Raw genomic sequence first — 27,541 nt, forward strand, 5'->3', positions numbered from 1 at the left:
TAAATTTATCAATAATATATAGCTATCTGAGTTTCTATCTGCTTTATTGCTTTCTACTGATATATTTCCAAGAGATGATATTATACTGCTTTTGATTATACCATATATAAAGAAATTCTGGTGTAAGAACCTACTTATATTTAGGATTTGAGTTTTGATGATTTGTAAGTTCACGACAAAGGAATTTGTACCAATTTGTAACTAAATTGTTTCCAGGAAGCAATTTTTTTGAATGCCCTCATAAGATAATATAAAGTAGTGACTATTCAGGATTGTAGAGAATTTACCACTATTTATTTGTTTTAAAAATCAATGTGAAAACTTGATAAATATGCATGGCCTCTTGTCTCTGAAATATTAACCCCATTATTCTTACCTTCAGCTCCTCTTTGACCTTCTTTACTGAGTAATTTGGTGCTATAAAGAGAAAAGTTTAGTATTTAAGAGCCAAGTTTATATAGTGGTGCTTTCATCATATGTAAACTTCTCTATGGCCATCTGAGCTCTACTTGTTGATTTCAACTGGAATTAAGCTCATAAGTTTTCATGCACAGTTGCCTCACTTTGCCTGGGTGCCTCATGTTCTCATGTCTGCTTTACTACATATAATTGATAAAGAAATGCATAAGTCAGTCAGGACAACAAAAGACGTATAGTCTTAGAGTCCTATTTCAAGTTCATTCACTAATTAATAAGTATATGTTGAGTCGACCTTTGTCAAAATTGGCTTATTTTGTTTTGATGTTCAATGATGCTAACACAAGCCTTATGTTAGGCAATTATCTGGGAATCTAAAATGATCTGAGAATTATTTGTCATTTCGAAAGAATAGAATTTCAGATTTCTGTGGAATCTTGGTATGAGGATTTTTACTAAGATGATGCTCGGCTTTATAAAAAGAAAGAAGTGTGACTTTTGGCTTGTTAGACTCTAAAAGTTCAAAACTAATTCCCATATACATGCTGTTAGATATCTGCCACCCAGGGACTTTTCTGACACTTTATTTTTTTAAATTTTATTTTATTATTAATTTCAAGTATACAGTACATTGGGTAGACATTTATATAGTTTATGAAACGATCCCCCTAATTGCTCTTTCTCTCCCCTGACTCCACACCTAGCCATTACATTAATGCTAACCGCATTCCCTATGCTGTACTTCCCATCTCCATAACCATCTATTAACTACTAATTCGTACTTCTTTAACCCTTCACCCTTTTATTCTTTATAAAAAATATTAAAATGGGGCTCTATAATGCCTAAAAATAATAAGGAAGTAAATGAATGAATAAATAAACAAAGCAAACACCAATGTAAGTTTGTAACTATCTATTATATAACTCAAAATGGCTGGGTATTTTAAAGTTTGGAAACTATTATGGAATGGTGGGGATTAAATAATAGTCATATTTGCAGATGTTGAATTTACATTTTGAAGCCCAAAGATACCTAAAGACTCAGACAGGCAGCCATACTCCAGGACAGATGGGAATGAGGGAAGAAGTTGTTTACATGACTGTTGGCAAGGAGAGCAAGGCCACATGTGGACAGTCCCCCAAATTGAAAGTCAGATATTCAAATGGTAAGCGTAGGTTTGCTATTAAGCTGCTTTTTATCTAGACAAAAGGTTTTTGTGTATAAAGGTATCAAATAAAGTAATCTGACCTATATTTATGCTACAGAATAGGCCTGTATTATTTTTTTCAGAAGGAGTTTATGAAATATGAAAACAATCTGTTCCTTTTTAAAAATTCCTGGGCATTTTTAGGATAACGTTTACAATCATTTTGTAAGTTCTTGCTCTTTTCAGGTATACTTTGCCTAGGTTAATTTTCTGTTAAATTTTTATATGAATAACATTGATTTCATCGGGACTTCAGAGTACAGTAACACTTAATATAACTTATGATTTTTAAAACAATTCACGATTATTTTCTTTTCACAGTTTCTAATTTTACAAATGGTTTATATCTTAACTATTTTCATTTTATCTTGATTTTTGGTATTAAAATTTATGATTGATTGTTAGAATGAACATACTTATAATTCAGATTTTTTTGTTCATTACTACTGAAAAATATAGATTCTAAATTTTAATTATTTCTATGTGATTTTATATTCTCGGTTTTACCTTTGAATTATTTTTATTTAGGACAGCCTTTTAAAATATCAGTATTGGCTTTTTGTTCATGTTCTGAAATTAATGTTGCTTTCATTGTACTATAGTGGGAGAATATAGACTACATAATTATATTAATTTGATTTTTAAGATTTTCTTTACTAAGGTGATAAGTTGTTAACAATAAGAGGTTAATTATCTTTGCCTCTCACACTTAACATATCAGTTTTGTTATCAGCTTAGTTCTCCCCCTACATCAATGAGCATGATACAAAAGGGATTTCAGGGAAATGATTTAAAATTTACCAAAATTTCCACTTATCTAATATGACTGGAATGTCATAAAATGTTTCTCAGAGGACAGGCTTCATAATTAACTTGTACAGAAGGAGTTTATGAAATATGAAATTTGAATTGATTTAGTCAGCATCAGACAAGGACAGTGGGAGGGCCTGCAAACAGGCATTCAGGATAGAGAGCCCCTAGGAAAGGAAGGGCCTAGCAAGAATCCAGGTTTCTGGACTGAGTGACCAAGTGAATGATAATGCTCTTTATTGAGGTGCAAATATAGACAGATTGGGATAAGGAAGATATCAAGTACAGAATTAGCCATATAACCATGCAATCATACCATTATTTGTACTTTTCAAAGCAATTTCAATATAACATGCCATTTTCTCCTCATAATAAAATAGTACAAGAAATAAGGCAATTAACATCTTCATTTTGCAGATGGGGAGATTAATTAAATTCAGTAATTTGCTGAAGGTCACAGAGCAACTCCAGAGTATACTCAGGAATCAAATTCTGGTCTCTAATTTATAAATCCAGGGCTTTGTCTGCTATGCTAATAGAGATATACCTTGTAACTATTTATTATTCTCTTATGCATATGGGTTGTATACATTATTTTGAAGCGAAGTAGATGCTATTTATACCATTTAATATATATTCATGTCTATCTAAATATCTATCTATCTGAAAAGAGTTGACTTCCTGACATAATATTAATTATATAACTTTTTACAGATTCCTAATGTATTAAAAATCCCTCATTTTTAACTCCAGGAGAGACTGCAAATAATAGCAAATTAAAAAAAAAAAAGTTTTTACACCATGACACTTTCTGGAGAAAAGTTATTTCTAAAGGCAAGAAAGAATTTAGCTTAACTGGTGAAACGAAAGCCATTCCTTTCATTATAAATAGCTTAAATCTGTAGTTTCATGACTCCCCCCAAGCCATGAACTTCAAAGCCCTCCCAAAGCAGTCCTGAAACAGGTTTCTTATTTTTCATTTGAACTTCTTAATCGATCTTCTCCACTACCTACTATTCATGCTTTGGAAGCAGAAGGAAATACAAATCTGAATTTTAGCTGAATCAGACATAAACAAAAGCTAGAAGCTAGAGTGAAATCTGCCGTTCTGTCTAGCTGTTCTTCAACTAACCCTGGAAAACTTTCTGAGCTCTACCTTCTTTATAATAATCCAGATTGAGTTAGTCACTTGTGCTTGCTAAAATGAATGTACTTTAAAAAATGGATTTGTGACAATACTGTAGTTATTTAATCTGGAACACAAGAAAATAGTGAGCTCACACATTAGATGCTTGAACTCCATTCTATCTAGTCCACCTGTGTATTATTTCAAGAAAATACATACTTGCGATAGAGCCCAATTTAATGCAGTGGTTTGCGTTTACTTTTACTTCCGTGAGGCCCAATATGTATGAGCTGGAATTGTAAAGAGGGCAGCACATGGCATAGGGTAAAATTACTTGTTAACTTGAGATATGAGAGAGAATGTATTTTTAAAAATTGGTGATATTTCTGGTCCTACATATTCATTTTTCTAGAACTTTGTCAAACGACAAAATAGAGTCTGTTTTCCTTCCCTTAGAACCTGCATGGGACTTTGAGACTACCTTGATGAATACAATGCAGTAGGAGTGATACTACATGATTTTTAAGATTGATACCCAGAAAAAGATATTATATATGCTTTAAATTGCATAGTGTCAATAAATTTGGTCCTCGGTTATTTAGGAAATAGTATCAGTTTAAATTACTTTATTTGTGCACTTTTATTCTCCTTATTTCTTCATCTGACTCTCTCTTGGATATTGCGTTCTTATATTGGGAATGTGAAAACTAAAACACCAGGTTGTGTTAGAGTTTTTAAAAGCAGTAGTTGGAAATGAAGAGAAACATTTGCAATAGTAGGGTGAAATAAGTTATAGGCATGATTTTCTTAGGATTTTCCGTGGAAGTCAGTGTTACTTCAGGCAAAAAATGTTTGCTGCATTATAGTTTGAATCACTAAGTGATTTCCACTACACAGAATCTTCAGAGTTTCTGCCCCAAAATGTAGGATAATAGTATATTTTACTCATTTCCAGTTTAAAAAAAAAAAAAGTGCAGCTCACTGCCAGCATTAATTTAATTTTACATAGACATGCTCTTTGAGGCTGAAGCAAATCTGACTAGTTTTCAATGTGAAAATAGAAAAAACTTCTTGGCCTTGTCTCTACTCCTAATGTAACAGAAATGTATACATAAATCAGATTCATCAAATGAATCTTCAGTAACAACTGCTCGAGAACGATGTGAACATCACATGTAGAATGCTACGTTTTCTAGGATTTGACATTTTCAGTGATTGAGAATTACTGTATTTTGTAAATGGAAATACCACAAAAAACAGAATGCTATACATAGAATGATGTCATTTGTTTCCAAAGACTAGTGTGATACTAGAGCGATGCAAAAATAATAATAAAAGTGAGATGTCTCATGGCAAACTTTGGGAGTCAGGTTAAGACTGTAATCTGTGAGTTATTTCAGGGTGAACACTGTATCTGCAAGCACCACTGGCGAATATTCTCAGGGCAAATGCGAAATGGGTTAAAAATTCAGTGTCTCCCTACTTGGACTATAATCCGTCTATTTTCTTTCATTAGACTTTAAATCTAATTCAACTGAACAATTTTCCATGTTTCATAAAAGTCTTAAACACAAGCCCATGCAATGAGAAGATGGGATTATTATTTCACATTATGTATAAAGAGTGAATTGGTGCCCAGCATGGGTACCACTAAAGCCCATAGAAACGCTTTTAGATTCTCATACCAATGGGACAAAGGCCCTGCATTTTATAGATGTTTTGCTGCTATCTCCTTCCAAGGTATAGCCGTTTCCTCGGGGATAGCTGCCTTCAAATTGCAGTAGCACCTGCCACATCTTTGCTAATTAGTGGGGATTGGACTTCAGAACACAGGTTTCTTTCTTTAAAAGCATTTTCTCCCTTCACAGGCAGTTGTTGTACAATTATAATGATCAGGTAGCTCCACCAACTTCCAGTTACACATTTCCCTGGGTTCTCTGTCTCTGTCTCTCTCACATGCACCTCAACTATTTCTGACCTCTTGGAGAAAGCATAGGTAATATTTATAGAAATGAAAAACTACTCTGGAGCAAGAGTATAATGAAATGGGTAGATTGAGGTAGGAGATAAAGTTCAATATTTTCAAGTGAGACTATAGCCTGAAAAGAAAAAAAAAGAGTTGATATCATTTACTTAAGCACTTTTTAAAACATTCTACAGAGCCACTAAGTCACTAAGAAATACGATGTTTAGAGGAAACATAATGTTGAAATTTCATTTCTAAGGCCTAGATTATGCCAAATTGCTAATATCCTGCAAAAAATCTACAAATGGCTATTAAATTATGAAAAAGGCACTCAATCTTAAAAGAATAGGGAAAATATGATAGAAAGTCATGATTTTTTTACCTATCAAATTGGCAGAAATAAAAATCTGAAGCAAGTGGAGAAAGGGGCGCATTCTGACATGTTGCTGGTGAACCTGCAAATCTATGCTATGTCCATGAAGAGCATGTTAGTTTTCTACAAGTGCTATAACAAAGTAGTAAAAATCTGGTGGCTCTGAACAACAGAAATTAATGTCTCACAATTCTGGAGGCCAAAGTCCACCATCAAGGTATTAGCAAGGCCATATTCTCTTTGAAGTTGTCAGAGAAGGGCCTGTCGCGGGCCTTTTCTCCGCTTATGGTAATTCCTAGGCATTGCCAGTCAATTGTGGCAGCATAAGTCCAGTCTTCACATGATGTTCCCCCTTTTATGAGAGTCCTAATCATATTAGAATAGGAGCTCATCCTACTTTAGTATGACTTCATCCCAACTAATTACATCTGTAGTGATGGTATTACCAAGTAAGGTCACATCTTGAAGTACTGGGAGTACTGAATTTGGGGGCAGGGATCATACAATTCAACCCATAACAAAAAGCAATTTATGAACATATGCCAAAATTTAAAATGCACACAGTTATTAAATCAATGCTAAGTATTTCTTCTACAGATAAGCTCACACATGTGGATGTGTAATAAACATAAAAGACTAATTAGAGCATTGATAATAATAATAAAGACTGGAAACAATGTAAATGACCACTAATGGATGACTGAAGAGTACCAAGTATTACTGTTATGTAAAAAAAAGCAAGGCGTGCAACAGTTGTATGACATTTGTGTTAATATATGTTTATGTTTATACACATATACATTTATGAAAACATATCTATAGAATTTTGCAGCTTCTCCCATGAAAAGGTGGGCCCATTACCCACTTCTTCAATTTGAGCTGCCTTTGTGGCTGACTAGCTTTGCCCAACAGAATGTAACTGAATTGACTTTGTAAGAGTTCCAAGTCTCATGTTCAGAAGGCTTTGTATCTTCTGCTCTTGCCTTCTTGCTGTCCTGGAACCACCATATGAAGAAGCCAGGCTTGGCTCTCCTGGGATGAGAGACCATGTAGAAACAAAGGCCCAGCTGGGCTGCCAGAGCCCTAGAGACATCAGCAGAGAAAACCCCCAGGTGATGCCAGCCCAGCCCAAATTGCCAAACTACAGAATCATAAGTAAAAAAAAAAAATGATTATTTTAATCCACTAATTCTTGGGTATTATATGGCATAGTATATTTAATCAATGCACAGAAATAAATAAATAGGCATGTATGTGTGAAAGCATCTATGTATGCACACACATACATATGTTTATAAATAAATAGAATATTTCTGGATGGAGAAGCAGGAAATGCATAACAGTAGTTGCCTCCAGGAAAAGGAAAGGTTGCCTAGGGGGCTGGGGAAGGAGGAAGACCAATTATATTATTTATTTTAATGTCTACACTTTTAAAATCTTTCTGATTTTGTGTCATGTATGTATATTATCTATCTAAAATTAAAATAATTTAACTCACTACCTTTATTAAGGTATAAAGCAATAAGATATATTAGCAGGTTATTTGTTATTCTGATACATGATGCTTTTAAGAAAAAGGAGCTGGCAGAGGCAGTATTGGAGAGGAAATACTATAGAATGGCTTTGCAGTAGAACTAGTTAGATGAGTTTCTGAAGTATTTTAATTCTAAAAACTCACAAAATATTATCAGACAGTATGATTTATTAATGAGGACCCAAGCAGTTTCTGCAGAACACTTGGTAATATTTTGGGGAGGAAATGATGATCAAGGTGAATGAAAAACGTTAAAACATCTTATACAGTCTTTTAACAGTCTCTGTAAAAAAAAAAAAAAGCAACAAAAAAGCCACAAAATAATGCAAAACAACAAAAATAATCTTTTACTTTAATTTTTCTATATTGCTTATTGGAATAATGCACATATATTTTTAGCACGGAGTGAACAATTTCATACAAAAATCACAAAGAGTATGAGCGTGTGTGTGTGTGTGTGTGTGTGTGTGTGTGCGCGCACCTGTCAGACTGTTCCATTTATCAAATTATTAATTACAAAAATTGTATCAAAGATTTCTTTGTGAGATGTTGCCTAATGGGGGTTGAAAAAATAGAAAATACCACCTTTGGAAAAAGTTTAAATTACTGGTGATTAGTGGAATAGGGAGAAAATAATTCCAAATGCAGGGAGTGAAATATATCTGTGTAATTCAGCTAATTAGATAAGTTCTATTTGAAATGACAAAAAGTAAATTTTAAAAATTCTTCTCCAAAATCTTTTTTACAGAGGAAAAATAAGTCATGTTAAGTGTCACGCGCACACACACAACCTTGGTTTTATTAAGAAAATAACAAATTGTTCCCTGGGAGCAAAATGTTCCCAGGAAGGCATGTTTTATTATGTGAAATTCTATGCTTTTAACAGTCATAGATCTATAAATTGTGCTGGTCACTGAAAGACATAATTTTAATAAATGACAAGAATTACATTGTTGCAGTAGTTTTTATGTTAAAACCTCACAACATTGATATTATAATTATAAAAAGGAACATAGTGAATTAAAAAGTAATGAAACTATATAACTAATGTTTTAAGTACCTACAAATGTGCCAGATATTTTATATTCGTTATCTTTAATTCTCAAACTTGAAAATGTGCACATGCTGGAGCTAGCAATCCTTTTTCTAGTTATATGCTACTTTTGACATTGAAAGTGAGGTGGTTGGACCACCATCACCACCACCACCTTTGTTAGAAATGCAGCCTTTAAGGTCAACCCCTGAACTTGAATCAGAACCTAGAGTTTAGTAAGATCTCCTCGTGACTTTTATTAACATTAACATTTGAGAAGCACTGCCTTAGAGAATCTCTCACATACTTTTTAAGCAAATATGTATTAAAATGTTTATTTATTTTTAAAGAGACAAAGAGAATAACGATTGTTATTTCAGAAAAAAAGATGAATAAAATGAGATGTACTTATATGATAAAATATATAACAGTTAAAATACATGAACTAGATCTACAGTCTCAACATTGATGATTTATAATATCAAATATAACACCGAGTTATTGGACATAATTACAGTATGAAAATATTCATGTAAATTAAAAATAAAACACTATACAGTATATAAGTAGAAATATATAGATAGAAAATATACACTCAAATGCGTGTCAGTGCATTTATGTTTGGGAAGGGAGAAAAAGGGGACGGAAACTTGAAGGAGAAGGTGAAGAGCTTCAACCTTATCATTATTGTTTTTATTTCTTAAAAATAAGAAAATATTGAGAGATGTCATCATCATCATTTTTTTTAACTGGGAGCAGCATTGTTATATTTTTCACTTCTCAATGATTTTAATTAAAAATAAAATATAAAAAAGGTTGGACAAAGAACATAAGACAATTCACAGAAAAATAAATACAAAAATGGTTAAGCATATAAGAAGCTACTCAGACGTATAATAATGAAATAATTATTTTTATTATTAACTAGCCTGGCAAAAAAAGAGAAAACTTTTGATAAACAGTTTTTAGTCAATTAAAAAAGACAAATTCTCCTATACTGTTTGTGGCAATGTAAATCTGTGAAATTTTAAGCTTGGTTTATATTTATCAAGCTATTTTAATGTGAAAACCTCATTGACTCAGCAATTCCAATTCCAGGGATTCAATGTTTAGAAGCTACTGTGTGCCAAGATCTGTGTTCAGTAATGTTGATTACAGCATTGCTAATAATAAGAAACACTAAAATAATATAAAATGAATAAACAATGATTGGTATTCATTATAGGAAATTCATTAACCCTTTTCCCATTTAAAGAAGGAAAAAAGCGCAGCTCACTGCCAGTGTTCATTTACCATCACGTGGAGGAATGCTACATGGTCTAGGATTTGGCATTTTCAGCTATCAAACTACTTTTAAAAACAGAATGCTATAAATAGATTGTCATTTGTTTTCAAAGATGATCAATACTAGAGCAATGTGAAAATTATAATAAAAGCAATGTGAAAATTATAATAAAAGCGAGATATCTCATGGCAAACTTTAGGGGTAAGGTTAGGACTGTAATCCATGTGTTATCTCAGGGTAAACGCTGCAGCTGCAAGTGCCATCAGTGAGTATTCTCGGGGTAATTAAAATATGGTAGATATATCAATTCTGTGAAGTGTAGGAGTGGTCAAAGATATGGGAGATTTAAATTTTTATGAATTCAACAAGAGTAGTTTTATTGCTTTCGCATTAAGAAAAATTATCATTTGTCTCAATGTGTAAAGTTCATTTTTTCTCATATATAAATAATATTTTCATAATATACTTCTTTTAAGTCAGTGCCTCACTCTCATTTCTTCTCATGCAAGTAAGTTCAACTCTCATTGCTGTCACAGAAAAATATCATGTATAAAGAGGTTTTATTTGATATGTATAAGGTTCCGAGAATGTAGTTAAATAGAAATTCTACTGTTTCTTTGTAATTCTCCACTCGAAATAAAATATGTAAAATCCATGTGGATACTGCTAGTTCATTGTTGATGATGAGGAAAGCGGAGCATGGCTAAGGTGCAGAGTGTCATGTAGGTCATGGATTTTGGTATTGTTTTATGAGAAAGTATAGTCATTGTATTAAGGAATTCAATAGATTATGCATTTTCAACATTTTCAATCATCATTAATATTCATCTTTTATGATTTATTTAACTTTTGAATCCTCATTAATAGTTAAGAATTATGATTTATTTAAACTGATAAAATTTCATTAGATTTTAAAATTTAACATTAATCAAATTAAATCTAAGTCATTAAAGCCAGTGTTATTGCAGAAGGATCATGAAGTATCAGGGAGATGAAGGATGAGTATATTCTAGTATATTCCATAACTTATATATATGTATGTGTGTGTGTGTGTATATTTTTTTTTTACAGAGAACACTAACTGTAGTCATTAATTCTTTCATATAAGTCGTACTTAAAAGTATCAGTTTCCAAAATGCAGAGGCCAGGTTTGCTTACTTAAATTTAAAGTAAGACAATGTCCTAAAATTTGTAGCCAAGTGCTTAACAAATTAATTTACTGATGACTGCTAAATTTAGGTAAAGCATAATATGCATATTATCACACATAGATATGGATATAAATTTGCCTTTTACTAATTATGATGTTATGATGTGATCCTAATATTTATGTATCTACGTTATATGTGGTTAGTATTTTGTGTTCCTTAAATACTGCATAATTGGAGCTTGTTCATAGCCAGAGTTCTTTTCTTTTACAGAGTAGAGAATAAAAAGAAATATTGTGGCTTCTTTCCTATATTATTCTAGCTTTCTGACAAGTAAATAGAAGGTGTTACCAAATTCAGTTTCAGGTTCTTAGTGATCACAATTTCTTTTCATATAATAAAACGTAATTTTTTTGAGTCTATCTTTTTTATTCTGTAGTCACTAACTTGGCCCCAAAAAACCCAAACCAAACCAAACCAAAACAAAACAAAAAACAAACAACAAAACGCACACACACACAATTTCATAGAGCATTTTCTTAGTACTTCCAGAAATGTCATTATAGCACTAGAGAATTGGCATTTTCTGTGCCAAGATGTCATTCTTAATAATACTGTGTCTGAGGAAGTGAAGCTGGGAGAAATAGCTAGTGGGGTGGTGGTGAAGGACAGATTTACCTCATCTGTAAATAACAGTGATTTGTGGGATGATGATCTCACCAACGGGGCTTCTCTCCTCCTCTTTAGGGTATTCTGCAGTGCAGAGAAAGGCTGTCAGGAACCCCTATGGGAACTGGGAGTGAGATGATGGAAAACTCCCTGTTCTGTTTTGCATTTTAAAGTTAGTCATGAATATACTCTACCTCTCTCTATTGCAGAAGGTAGAGATCTGGTTGTGATGGAACTCTTCTCATCTCTCCTTGCTGCTAAGTACAATTCTCTGTGCAGAGTGCTGCTTACTCTGTAATTCAACTGAAAACCTTTTAAGAAGGTATGGTTAGGTAATAGCGGAAGAGTCAGGACCTGTATTCAGTTGGGGATTTAGTAACTTACACTATCGTCGCAACTGCCAAGGTCTGGGGAGATTTTCCTCTACCATTGAACCAGAAAGGAATTGAGTTTAAGTTTCACCTAGGCAAAATTGTCAAAAAGATAGGGTCTATGCTGTTTTTGAGTCACATTGTATAGAACCAGCAATAACACCACACTTGACATTATCACGTATTTTCTGAATAGATGGAACTGCATATGAGAATTATATATACATATATTGAGCACACATATTGAGCATATATTTTAAAAGAAAGATTCACTATAGACCAGAAGGCAGAGACTTGCTTCAATAAAAGCAGCTTTTACCAAGGACCGAAATGTGTAATTTCAGGGGATTTAGGGATAGACAGCAAAATAGGCCCACTACAAAGTCATTTCTATAGTTCCAGTTCGAAAGAATGCCATGATTATATATAAGCTTATTGCCAAGATAAATATGACCCCAAAAAGATAATTTTCTATGTATTTTTCTCCACCTCTGATAATTCAGATATTTTCATCTCCTTAGAAAAATAATGTCACTCTATGTCTTCTATTTGGAACCAATGATGATCCTTCCAAATTCTCTCTCCATTTGCTTTTTTAGGAAAGTTAATTAAATTATCAGAACTTAGACTATGTTAAAGATTAGCAAAGAATGAGTGTGGCAATCGCACTGTCTCGCTTACATCTTCTAAGAAATTATTAGGGATAATAATAGTAGCTAGCACTTAATAAGCACTATTAGATAGACATTGTTTAAAGTTTTGCATGTGCGAATATATTTAATCCATACAAAAACTTTATGAGATATGTACTTTCATCATCAGTATTTCACAAGTGAAGAAATGGAGGCAGCGAGAGAGAGGATAAGCTACTTGTAAAGGAGTAAGTGAATGGCCAAGATTTGAATCCGTAACTGTCATACTATAGTTACCAAAGGATAAGATTCTTTGAAAAGAGTAAAGTATAATGTTTGCTTACCTAACAGGTAAAAAGAAGAATGAAAAAGGACTTAAAATAACTTAAAAGCCATTTTAGAATGACGTGAGACAAGAAGACTTAGGGTAGACATGTTAAAGAAAAAAATCAGGGTGGATATCTTTACTGTCTACAGGTATTATGCAGGCTGACAAATAAGAGAGGTACTAACTTATCTAGAATAACCCCCAAAGACTATAATTAGAAGCGTTAGGCACATATTTTCACCTACATTAAAAAAACTTTTTCTACCTGTCAGAGCTGTCTAAAAATAATTTCAAAGAAGCTTTTGTGAGAGAGCAAATTTCCTATACCTGGAAGTTTCTCCACATTACATTGGTTGACATCTTCTGGCAAGAATTTTGTCGGTAGGATTCAATTATCAGAAACTAGTTAAGACACATATATTTTAAGAACCTAAACATTCCATGAATTCTCAGCAGGTTGTTTTATCTGGCTGCTGCGACTAAGAGGTAATACTGTGGATATATCAGGAATGGAAAGTGAAAAAGAAGAGAAGCAAAATAGAAAATATAAAAGGAAATGTGAGTAAGTGGGCAATGCATAGGAGATGAGTAAAAAACATAAACCATGCCATCTAGATCTGTACTCTGCAGGGTAGCGAAGACAGAGAGAGTTGGGCCACCAGACAGCCTTCCTCTGACCTTTCAAATGTTCACGTTTAGTGGTGGTTTAGGGTTGGGTTTAGCTTGGTTGTTACATTTCCTCTGAGACAGCATTTTCCTCTTTAGTTAGGAAGGCAGAGCTCTGACTTTCTTGTGGAGAAAAAGCTATTAAAAGAAAATTGTGGTATATAAAATGGAGACATTTTTTTGATCATATTTCAAAGAATTTGAAGGGAAAGACAAGAAAATCAATAAATGCATGGATTCCTTTACACTTTAAAAAGACAATTCTTTCCTTTCTAAGGTCTGTTTCAGGATGTTCCTGCTGTGAAATCAGCCCATAACACCCAGATTTAATGGAAATTTACTTGGTAAAAGGATAAAATAGTAAACAGAATGGTGAAGAGTTCAGCTGCTTTTTCCTCTTTCTACCTTTTGACAAGTGATAACACCTGCAAAATAAACCATATAATTTTCAATCCGATTTTTTATTTTGTAAGAGTAAGTTTTCTATTCATTTTCAATTCTAAAGTATAGAATCTTTTTTTTCCATTTTTCATAATACCCAATATTTTGCAAGTTTTTGTCTTTGACAAAAAAATTGTCTGACATAGGAACTTCTTTCTCATTGCTACTTTGACTAACAAATTCATGAAGAAAATGTTGTTATACATAATACTTAAGCAAAGAGAAAATCACAACAATAATAAAATTCTTGGGAATTGATGAGGGCAGATATCTATTTTAGATATTTTGATGGGTTATTCTAAAAAGCAATCCATTTTGAAAATAAAGAATATTCTTTGCTTGAGGAAATTTTTTCCAAACCAAATCCTTTTCAAACCCTACTCTATTCAGCCAATATAAAAAGGAGAACTCTGTCTCCTATGATTACTGTATGAAACAGAAAATTTTGTCTTGATTCATCTACATCTTTTGATTCTTGCTGGAAATACTAGAACCTGTTTTTTTTTTCTCTCTCTCTCTCTGCTCTTTTTTATTTTGAAATATTGTCAATTGACATGTACAAGTAAGACATAATATAGAGAGATCCTATATACCCTTTACTCTGTTTACTCCAGTAACAACATTTTGCAAAACCAGTATATTGACATTGAGAGTGAAGATACAAAACATTTTCTTACCAGAACAATCCCTCATGTTGTCATTTTAGACACACCCACTTTTCTCTTACCCCAATCCAATCCTTAACCCCTGGCAATCACTAATCAGTTCATTTCCATAAATTTATCATTTCAAGAATGTTATATAAATGGAATCATACAGCATTTTGGACTGCTCATTTTCCCATAACAAAATACAATGAATTGGGTGGCTTAAACAACAGAAAAATATTTTCTCACCATTCCGGAGGCTGAGAAGTCCAAGATCAAGGTGTTGGTCAATTTGGGTCCTTGTGAGGGCTCCCTTCCTGATAGGGACCATCTTCTAAATGTGTTCTCACATTGTGGAGAGAGAATGAAAGCAAGCTCTCTGGTGTTTCTTCTTATAAGGGCACTATTCCCATTATAAGTTTCCCATTCTTATGACCTTATATTCTTTTACTGTTTCTCACTGTATGAAAACACCATCACATTGGGGGTTAGGGCTTCAATATATGGATTTTGGAGAAAAACGTTCAATCTATAATATATAACATGAAACATTTGGGGATTGGCTTTTTTTTTCACTTCATAATTTTCTGAGTTATCCAAATTGTGGGTATTAATAGTTCTTGTCTGTTGCTGAATAATATTCTCAGATATGGATATACCATAGTTTATTTAATCATTCACCTGCTGAAGGACATCTGTGTTAATTCTAGTTATTAACTATTACAAATAAGCTTCTATAAACATTTATGTACGTGTGTGTGTGTGTGCACGCGTGTGGGAATGTAATTTTTCTTTCCTCTGAAATAAATGCGCAGGAGTGATATGGATTGCATGTTTAGTTTTTAAAGAAACCATCAAACTGTTTTTCAGAAGAGCTCTACCTTTTCACATTTACCACTGATTTTCTCATTTTCTAATTGGATTTTTTTTCATTGTTGAGTTTGGGGAGTTATATATTCTATATCCTTATCTTTGTTGAATATGTAATTTGAAATATGTTCTGCCAGTCTCTAGCAGCTGTTTTCATCCTCTTAGCAAAGCCTTTAACAAAGCAAAAGTTGATAATATCGATGTCTAATTTATCAAAAATTTTTTTATGGATCATGCCTTCAGTATCAGGACTAAGAGCTCTTTGCCTAACTCTAAACCTAAAAGAGTTTCTGTTTTTTTTTTTTTTCTTCTTAAAGTTGTATAGTTTTACATTTTACATTTAGGTCTGTGATCCATTTTGAGTTATGTTATGTATAAAGGCGTTGCCGCGTGGGAGTCCCAGACTGAGGTCGGAAAAAAATGCAAGACCAGGAGGCTGAATTGCTCCATCACCATTTATTATAGTGTGCTTCTTCTTCTCTGTTGAATTTCTATATTTCCCCACTTAAAGAAATTCCAAATAAAACACAGAGTACAGTTTCTCATTCTAAAATTTTTTTTTTTCCTTTATTTGGTCAAATTCTTCCCATATTCCACATACCATCATATGCCTTTATATCCAGATAAAAACTCAAGATACAAAATTGGTGACAATTCTCTTATTTTTCACTTGTATTCTCACTTGTATTATTAACAGGGAAATCAATAACTCTCCTCTTTAAACTTGCATATATATTTTATATTGTAAAAGAACCAAATTAATTATGAAGTTCAAATGGGGTTATCTAGGCTCTTTGAAGCCAATTGACATATGATTGGTTTATTACTATCATTTTCTTTTACTGCCAACCAAAGTGACATTTGGAAACTGGCCTGAGAAATGAAGCCTGTGCCCTGCTATAGTGACTTTCTGTAGGTTCAGATCATTGCTGAGTCTGTGATGGTCATTAAGAGAGGATGGCCTCCCTTCTTCAGTGCCAACCTAGTTAACGGAGCTTCACACTAGGGATCATGAAGTTGAATTCTCAGCCTTAGCTCTTTCAGTTAATATACAAAATCACTCATTTTGGTAAAAGCTGAACCTGAGAGTGCTAAATCAGCCCCAGTTAGGGCATCTGCTACCTAACATTCCCAGAAACACTGTCTTGCCTGCTCATTTAACACAATCTTTGAGTTTACTCAAGCAGTTGGTAAATTAACTTTTAAATTCTGAAAACACAAAGGTCTTCTGAACTCCTTTCCTAGATAATTGGGCTACTCATGCTCAAGACATTTTTCTAAGGAGAGCTATTCTTCCAAATACCAAGATGATTTATTTCTAATCTATAAAGTATAGTTCATGGTCTTGCTCTCATCGAATTAAGAAATAAATGAATCTTTGACAGATACTTCAAATGAAAACTGTTTAAGTCCCTGGAAAGGGGGTAAAATAAATATGGTTCCCATGTTTATTTCACCTTATGATCAATTTTCACAATATCTCTTGGGGCTAGTGTATTATTATTATCTGTATGATATTTTGTTTTCTAGAGCTTAAATTAAAGAAGAGTGGGGTGGGAAAACAATTTCTCAAGCAAAGGAATATGAAATTAGGAAGGTAAAATGACCATCTGAAGGTCATTTCAAAAGTTCTGGTCCAGGTCTATTTAGAATTTATCTTTAAACTGTCTTACAGACAGAGACCTATAAAATGCCAACCACGTTCCAGGAATTGTTATTCCAACTGAGAGCTTTAAGAAGAGCTATAAATTTATTTGCTTTTAAATTTCATGTTCAAAACTTTTTATTTGAAGAATAGTGAAAGAAAAAAGAAAACATGTACTTGTATTTCACAAATATATATGTTCAATCTTTATTTTGTCTTTATTTGCAAGGTCACTTGTTTGCTTTGTGAGTTATCCATGCTTCCTCTTCTCAATCACTGAAATAAATGTCTTTGTAGAAACCCAATAATCTTGGTACTGAAAGGGGTAACATATTGTCTTAAGAATACAAAAGTTATAAGGAATAAAATGCAACAATTTTATAGCAGGCATCTGAGGTGGCCTTTAGTGGGGAAGAAAAAAATGCCTTCTGTTCCATAGAACGACAAGTTAATATCATAATAGTGTTACCGACTTTGTGAGCTGCTCCTTTTTCAAAGTCGCATCTTTAAAAAATAATCTCAAGGAAGGGTAAAGCAAACTATTTTTGGGGGGCGAAAATATATTAATTTTCTAGTCAGCATTTCTGGCTGTTATCTGAATAATTACTGGTTTGACTTAACATCAGTATACAGGAAATTCTTTAAAATAGTTTTTTTTTTTTTTTAGTTAAATTGTGACAGCTGCTCTAATTTTGACAGACATCCAGTGAAGTGTTTCCGATGCAATATGACAGTGCCAGCCATGACGTTAATTGCATCTTTTGTTGGAAAATGCCACATGTAACATTTCAAACAGAATTCAAACACTAGGATAACTATTCATTTATTTCACATTGCAACAGAACTCTGAAATATTAGCCTTCATTTTGTCTTCCTCAGTTTCATAATTGGCTATTTCAACTATATGGGCTGATAGGAATTGCCAGCACTATCAGATAAGTAGACAGTCTAATCAAGTATATCTTTTGTCAACAACATATTATACCCAATCCATTTAAAGAAAAGATGTTAGTTACCAATTTAGTTCTATTTTAAAGGTAAAATTAATTCGAGCAACAAACAAGTCAGTATCATTTCCTCTAGAAATTCATAAAATATGAGACATAACTTCAGGTTTGGAGACATTGATATACATGTGTGTAAAAGAATGTAAATTAATAGCTTCAACTGGAATTAATTTCTTAGGTTCTCTGTTGCCTTTTTTATTTTTTTATTTTTGATAGGAACATCTTAGCATGAATTGCAATAGTGTTCTGACAAAATTATTGCATTGTATGCATTTATGTATTCATTCATATTTTGATTTAATAAATAATACAAAAGCTATTCAGTGCCAGGCACAGTGGTGAACAAAGCAATAACTGATTGATACCTTCATGAGGATTGTATTATATCAAATATTGCTTTAAAGTAATATACAGTATTATCGAGTGACACGTTTTCTGACCCCTGCAATCAGCTTTATCAATTTGGACCTTTGTCTGGAATCAGAGGTCCAAATTTTACCTTGAAAGTGCTGAAATAATTTTTATCATAATTCCTTTGTCCTGGTTTTGTTAGGTAGCTGGTCAGACATGAGGGATAGGGGAAACAAAGGACTAGGAGCCCAGCCTAGAGACTGCCCAAAGAGCACCCCAATGGTAGTAGAATTCTGGGTAAGCACCTGCGCACTAGGCAAAGTTATATAGTGGCCAGGTGTCAATCAAAATGACCTCACTTGCCAATCACCTAGGAATGCGGCCCAAATTACGGCCCAAATATTAGGTAGACATTCCCACTTGTGGACCCTTTTTGCCTTTTTGGGCCTTCTTTTTGTCCTTTTGTTGTTTTTGTGTTTGTTATTACCGCACTCAGTTGCAGCTGTCAGCGTTGGGACCATGTGCCTCCTTGGGGCATACTTTGTCTTTTTCCATGTGCTTCCTTGGGGAATTCTTTTTCTTTCTAAAATATACTTTATTAAAACTATTAAATCTTAATGACCTGTGATTCTTCACTGCCATTTGAGGAAGAACCAAGGGAAACTGCTAACTACACGTCTGTGCCATCATTGTCCTTCTTCCTCCGCTCTACGGTTGTGTCAACCCCGAACTTAGATCAGCCCCAACAGTGACAGTTTCAAGTTGTCTTCTCACTCATTTATTGTTCAAGGGTGTTTTTTTTTTTTTAAACTTATATCCATTTACAAGATCACAATGCCAACCTTAGAAAAACCTTAAAAATTTTTTTATATAATTAAAAATTATGAAATAAAAATATCCCTATTCATTTTCTAGTTTGTTATTGTAATGGCAGTACACAGAAAATAAAAAAAAGATATGGAAATAATTTAGGATGACTACAGGAAATACTTTCACTGAACCTACCATTATTTTTTGGGTTTAGTAGTGATCATTAGTTACTATTTTATAATATCTGTTTCCACACTGGTCATATAAATATATTTACCAGATTTGTATTTATACTGTCATGTTTTTTTTAATTTGGTATCAGCAACAGATGTCATCCAATGTCATTGAAAGCACTAGCCAAAATATTAAAGTATAATCTCCATTATTGATGAGGCCACTGGTAAAAGAGACATTTAGAAATGATTAAGAATATATATTGATTGTCAGATTTTATTAAGATACCGAAGGGCCTAAATGTTCTTATTGCTATTCAGAATCTTGTAATGTTAATTAGCACTGAATCAAATGATACATTATTTACTTGATTACATAAGATATTATCATAGGCTATTCAGAAAGCATGTTTTCAGTTTTGACCCATTACTTAAATATAAGTGATCTTCAGGGTTCCGTCATCAACTCTCTTATGTTTTATTTTACACTTGAGTGAATTTGTCTGTCTTATGACCAGCTATTCTAATGGCTCTCAAATCTAGACCTCTTTTCTAAAGACAATTTTTAAAAGTTTATTCAGAATATATGTTTTAACAGTTAAACAATTAAAATATATGTTTATATTCTCTCATTATAACGTCTTCAAATTTTAACTGTGTTGTCCCCCACCCCACCAAGTTCTGTTTAACATCTTATGGTTCTCAAATTGTTGTCCCTTTCAGTTAGCTAGTATAAAATATTGGCAATGACTTTATTTATCGCCTATCCTAACCTCCATCGCTAAGTTACCAAAATGGGCCATTTTTTCTATCTTCTCTCATATAAGTGTTCTATTTTTCATTCCTGCTGTCAGTTCTCTCCTTCAGGCCACATTGTTTCCATACACCCAAACACATACACATTTGCCTATTACAATAGCTTTCCAACATATGATTTCTCAGATCTCTCTGTAGGAAATACAGAATTGGTTCCATTCCTCTACTGCTAGTAAATCTTTATCATCTCATCACTCCAGTTTCCTAAGCCTGGCATTCAAAGCCCTCTACATGCTGCAGTTTTTTCATTTGTTTTCCTGCTTCTACCCATCCCACTCCCCAACCAGCCTCCACATACATCAGAGGGACATATTATAAATGTAAATTAGAGCACGTCCCAATACTGATTATAAAAACAGTGTTATTAAACTTCCCACTGCTGCTAGAATATACGCCAGCTGAGAGGCTGTGCATAATCGGGCCCTGACTACCTACCTACCTTCCCAAACTCTGTTTGTGCCACTTTATCCTTTGCTTGCTATGTTCTGGAAACATTTTCCTTGATAATCAAGGGTACATGGTTAATATGGTATTTTTAAGTACTAACTAATTGGGATGACAGAGAAAGTAATGTGCCTTGCCAACTTAAAAAAAAAATGATAGAAGACAATTACATGGAGAATAGTTGCTGTAGTTTACATTACTACTAATAAAGGAAACCAAAGCAGTCTTTGTCACTAGGAATTTTCATTAGTATGCATCTATTTCATCATAGAAGTCTGAAAGTAGTTGAGGTTCGATTTTTACCTAATTCATGAATTTGTATGGATGTATAGGTATAAGTATACAACTTTACTCATGTAAACATGGTTAAGACATAAATATAATTATACACAGCTTATCCCTATACCCGGAGTGAGTTATGTTTCTAGAAAAAAGATAGACTTTTAACAGTTTTAGCATATTTTCATATAGTCATCTTAGCTTTCTCACAATCTTAGTTGGCTTTAAAAGTTACCCTACTTAAATCATTTTCAGTCCTTTTTCTGTATTGCTTTTTGTGTGGTTCATCATCAGGACACCAGTCTCATATTATATTCATAGATACAATTCACTGTTTCATAATTTAATATTTACTGAAGACCTGTTGCCATGTGAATAACTGCACATGATATGCAATACAGGAAGATGAGCAAGAAAGGCTGAGTTGCTGCAGCCTGGTTAGAGATTTCAACAACACTAGTAGCTGTTTTTTCTTGTATATGCATAGTCTTCCCTTAAATCTTTTATTTCCTTCTCCTCCTCAAATATTAAAACTCTTAAGAGGCCTTCTAATAAGCTGAACTACAGTCAAAAGACAATAGGTTCTAGAGGTGGATTAAATTAGAGACTTGAAAAAAATTTTTATGTAGGAAGTTGACTGACCCTTAAGTTTTCATTGCATTACTTTTTTGTGTGTTCATTTTATTAGCTGTTATAAGAACTGTATGTGTCTTAAATAGATTTAGTAAAAGGTTTATCATTTTTATGTGGGACAAAGACTGAAATTAAAGGTCTGGCTGGTTATGTCCTGATGCATTAATGAAGGGCATACATAATAATATCCACTTGCACCCAGATACATGAGTCGTCACACTATGATATAATATTATATTAAAAACACATTTTAAAATTAACTAAATATCTTTTTTTTAGGGGGAATTACCTCCATAATAAACATATATTAGATTTTTTTTAAGCTGAGTTTTCAGAGACAATTTATCTTACTTATGGGAAAATTGTTAACTTAGTATCAAAATTAAATTAAGAATTTTCCAATAGGGAATTGTATTTGATTTGAAATAATTTTTAATCTAAATTTATATTTTTGAAGTTTCCTTCAAGAAAATATATAATCATAATCATGTCCTTAATTTTTTAGGATCAACTCCTCTAACTTTCAAAATTCTCCACTTCACCTGTTTATTCATTCTTATAATTAGAATACTAAAAATTTCATGGGAAGCTGTCTGTTTTTTCACTCATGTGAGTTGTGTTTGTGGATGGTTTAGGAACAGGGAATTAAAATCTGCATGAAATCATCACATTTCTCTTGATGTCACCGTGAAATTGATACTTTCCCCTGAAAATTTCCATGAAATTACAAAAATTATTGCATCTTTGTCTCTGGATATCTTGCTTAGGAATACAAAGGAGACTGAGTCAGTTTTTCTTATACCTCAGTTCCTGGTATAGCTAATTATTCATGAATCAGCTAATTAAACACTAGGAGACAAATGTTTATTATTTATATAAAAAATTTTAGAAGAAGGTGAGTCATTAAATGTCTAAATTTAGTGATCAAAGAGCCATAACTTCAGTCTATTTCAAATAAATGACATACTGTGGCATATACAGATTGTTTATTTTTGCCAGTTTCAAAATTATTGGTAATCACTGTAGCCAAATAATTTATTTTTTAATATACATTATCATTAAGACTGGCTAAATTGATGAATTAATCATAATGAAGGCTACTTTTTTTTTATCGTCTATGGAAATCTTCTTTCACACACATGTACACCTTTCCTTTTAAAGTGGTACAGGAGATTTTTAAATATAATTTTGCTCTACCTATATTTAGAGATTCCCACACTTTTAATGTTATGTTTGGACATGTGACTTGCATTGCCCCTCTTACAAGATGATTATGACTTCCTTCTCTACTCACACCATACTTGATATATGTATGATTTATCTGGCCCAATGGAATTTGAGTAAAGAGGGTTTGTGCCACTTCTAAGTACATACTTTATGAGTCATTGTATAGTTCTGTCATAGTGTCTTTTGTTCTTTCATAAAACTGGCAATACTTTAGATTGGGGCTCACCTTTATTTCAGACTGCTTAAGTCCTAACATAAAGAGGAAAGAAGCTGAGTTGCAACCAACCCATAATGAGTTTGTGACATGAGTGAGAAATAATTTTTTATTCTTTTAAGGTAAATTCACTGAGAATGCGGATGTTTGTTACTGCAGCAAAATGTACCTGAAGTTGACTAATAGAGTGAGCGTCAAATTTAAAATACTTTCAACCTCTTTAAATAGGAAGGTCATTTATTAATATCTATTTTCTTATTTTTTGAATAAAAATAAAAGACAGAAATGTTACCATGCTCTTCACCCCACTTATTTCTGACAATTGCTGTTGACATATAATATCAAAACTAATCTAACTGATCAAATATAACAGAATCAATGGTAAAAATGTGCTTTAGCATTGCATTTTATTTAGAATATTTATAAAATTTCAGCTTCTAATCCTGGAGTAAGCAAATCCATGGTTAACCCTTTTATTAATATATCTTCTTTTTATAGAGTATATTCTTATAGAGAAAAAGAAAATAGATCTAATACCAACTCGTCTATCATAAAAACACTTAGTTCCTAAATTATTCATTTATTTATTTCATAAATAATTCAACATTTTTTTGCTACCCACTATTATAATATTGTATTAATATGATTAAGTGTTAATTTTATGCCAAGAAGTACTCTAAACACTTTTACCTTTATTGACTCAATTTAACCCTAAATTTGATCCTATTATTATCTCCATTTTACAATTGAGTAACACTTTACAGTAAGGTATGGGAAGATTTGGTAACTTGCTCATAGTACACAGCAGGATGAGGATTTGAGCCCAGTTAGTCTAGCCTTAGCATTCACACACCGTTCTTAAATACTAGTTCTGTTGCGTTTCATACTGGTATGATATTTTTATGTGTAAGTCATTATTTTACGTTCTAGGAATATAGAAATTAACAATATGGTTAAGAGCCTATTGCAATGGAGCTATAATAAATAAGAAAATACTATTACAATTTTAACTTGTGATATATGCTCTAAAGAATAAAGGATGGAGAGTGAAAGATATGTCTGAGAAGGAGCAATGTGTGTGGAAAAAAAATAACCAGGGGAGCATGATGCCTGGAAAACAATGAAAAAAGTGATTCAAAAAGAATGTAGTGTAACAGTGTCATATGCTGATGAGTATCAAATACTAGAATTGAATAGCCTTACATTAGACAATATGAGAATCTTGGTTCTCTGGAAAAGGTGGTTTTAATGGATATGTGTGTATCAAATCCTGATAGAGATTGAGGAAATAATGAGAACTTCTGTTTCTGCAGTTCAGGGTACTTGATACACTGAATAAGAAAATTTCTGAAAACAATGATCATAATAACATAAACAAGAAAATACTAAAAAAAAAAAAAAGTTTTGAAACAAATTCAATAAATTGCTAACTGGAGAAGATGAGGGATACTCAGAAGGCAAAGACAACATGATTGTTGAAATCCAGAAAGGAAGGCATGTACTCAAGCCAGTTTTGAACCTGTGGACCCCTCCTTAACTCTGGTGATAATGAGTCTTATTTTGATAGCCAAGAGATACACAGGGATCAATCCCAGAACCTGTCCAAATAGGAAATCTAACTGGAGACACTAGAAAAAAAAGCTGAAACCCCAGGTAGATACAATCTCAACATAAGAAGGAATGAAAAATAACTTTACTCCCAAAATTGAAAGTGAAGAAAGCATGTTTATATAAATATGGTGCTAGATAGAGGGGGAACTCTGCCTCAAGTATTTGAAAGCAAATTCAGGATCTCACTCTAGATTTGTGCCTATCTTATAAAAAGAAAAACAAACAAAAAACTATAATCCAAAATCCTTTTTAAAATGATTCTGAGTTTGTTGTACTTCCAGAAGCCTGACAAGCAAAAGCATATCATTTCTGAAGAAATGCATTTTCAATACAAAACTCAGTAAAGTATAAGAAAATAAAATCAATGCTAAGAACTCAAAAATACTCGAGGAACCTAGGGCTTTACAGCTAGAGGTGCCAAAAACAGTTGACAACTAAAATCTATATATTATTTAAATGTTGCAATTATAAATTTAATATTTTAAAGAGAAAAATGCGATTATAAATGACAGATATAAAAAGGAAAATTAAAAATTACATGGATAGGTAAAACAGCAAAATGACACAGGTGAGGAGAGAATTACTAATCTTGGGAAATTCAAAGGAAGGAATCACAGAACAGCAGCACAGAAAGACAAAGAGATGGAAAATATGAAGGAGCAGTTAAAAGACACTTAATTTAGAATATACATGTCTAACATAAGTCTATTCCACAAAGAATAGATAAAACATATGAGAGACAATATTCAAAGTAAAAATTGACTACAAGGCACCAGAACACAGATTCAGAAGACCCACCAGATTTAAATGTCCTACATAAGATAAATAAAATGATACTCAGATTGAAACGTACCACAGAGAGACAGAACACCAAAGATAAAGTGAAGTTCTTACAAGTCAGAAAAGAATTTAAACAAGAAAAAAAAAGTTTATTTATAGTTAAGCTGACAACTAGTAGCTCACAGCAGAAGTAAGTGGAATTATATTTTATGCTGATGAAAAATAGACCTTAACCCAAATTACGTAACCTAAATTATACAACAAGCAAAGGTATCTTTTGAGAATCAGGGCTTAAAATCAAGACAATCTGAGACAAATAGAAGTAAAGAACACAACACTAATAGAATTTACACCAAAAATTCTTCTTCTAGAATATATTTGATGGAGAAAGATTTTGATCTAATTTGGAAGTTCTGAGAAGCAACAATGGATGCAAATAGAATGTGTGTTGTAGATAAACTGCAGATAAAGTGTAACATTTGTAGTGTTATATAGAAAAGATATAATTAAAATGCTGAAAAACATTGTCTCATAAGTTAGGAAGGAGGTAGTAATACAATGATTTGTCTCTTTGTGCTGTTTGAGAGGAGCATATAGATAATGAACAATAAAAGTCTTTTAAAAATCCTGCCAAAATCAATAAAGGAATAGAAATCGCATGTGTAAATTCAAAATGAAGAGGGAAACATCGAATAAAAAGAATGAGTACATCAAAATAAATTAATATAAGAGAAAATAAGAAGTGAAGAAAGAGCAAGAAAAAGAGTACAGAACATGATAGGAATAAAATCTAAATGTATCAGTGGGGTCAAATATGTGGAGACAGAAAGAAATCTAACTATGGGTGGTGAACACAATGCAATATATATATGACTAACGGTTGAATTGTACACTTGAAACTTACTGGGTTTTGTCAATCAATGTCACCCCCCCAAAAAAAAATTAATTAAAAATAAATAAATAAATAAAAATAATCACAAAAAACTTGCAATTAAAAAATAATGATTCTAGATAGAATTTAAAAATTCAGTTGTGTTCTATCTTAAAGAGACTAACAAACCTATAAGGATAGCCTTCTGGTTTTTGGTTTAGCATGTAAAGAACATAGAAGCCATGACTCTGTTCTAACAGGCAAACTGCTGAACAAATCAACAACTCTTCTTAGATCATGGAGAGAATTGAGGTCGCAGGGCAAACCACTGCCTCTGTATTGGAGAGACAGACAGGGGAACACACAGAGGTATAGCTTACTGGAGCAAAACTTTCAAACAGAAATCTCGACAAGAAACAGTACCAGAATAGAAATGTCTGAACAGTAATTGACAAGTTGTTGGGACTCAGTGTGGACAACTTAGAGAGGTCAAAACCAAAGGGGGAGCCAACCGTGGGTTGGGGTGGGGAGATGTTGGCTACACTTCTGTGGGTTTTACCTCCAAGAGCTATACTAGATTCTCCTGATGAATGTCAGAGAAAAATCCCCTCATGCTTCTAGCAGGATGAGGGGAAAAGGAACCACTTTGAAATAATGCTGGGTCATTCTGTTCTTCTTAACAAAGCCTTTCCCAAGAGAAACTAAGAGTCTAGACAACTGAGGATTATCAGAGCCTAACTGACCTGATGGAAGGGAAATACTCAACTCCTTCTCACTTTTCCCTTCCATGCGGGGGAAGGGTTATAACCAGCTTTAGCCCACTATAGCCGTACTGTCCCACAAGAGGACAGGGAAAATCTGAGAAGCTCTTGTGAAGTTCACAATTTAGAAGCACTGGCTCACTAAAAGACGGAGACTTAATTATAGGATTATAGAATACTTCCCCTCCCCTCATACTTACCACCACATTACTAAAGTCCTATTTACCTCAGTTCCTTTTACTATCATGTCTGACTGTCAAAAAAAAAAAAATAGAAGGCATACTACGGGGCCAAAACCATAGTTTGAAGAGACAAAGGAAGTGTTAGAAGCAGATTCAGATAACACAGGAATGTAAGAATTATCAGAATGTGAATTTAAAAAACTATGATTAATA

The sequence above is a fragment of the Pteropus medius genome, unplaced genomic scaffold (assembly GCF_902729225.1).
Source record: "Pteropus medius unplaced genomic scaffold, Ma_sr-lr_union100, whole genome shotgun sequence".
In the NCBI taxonomy this organism is placed as follows: Eukaryota; Metazoa; Chordata; class Mammalia; order Chiroptera; family Pteropodidae; genus Pteropus; species Pteropus medius.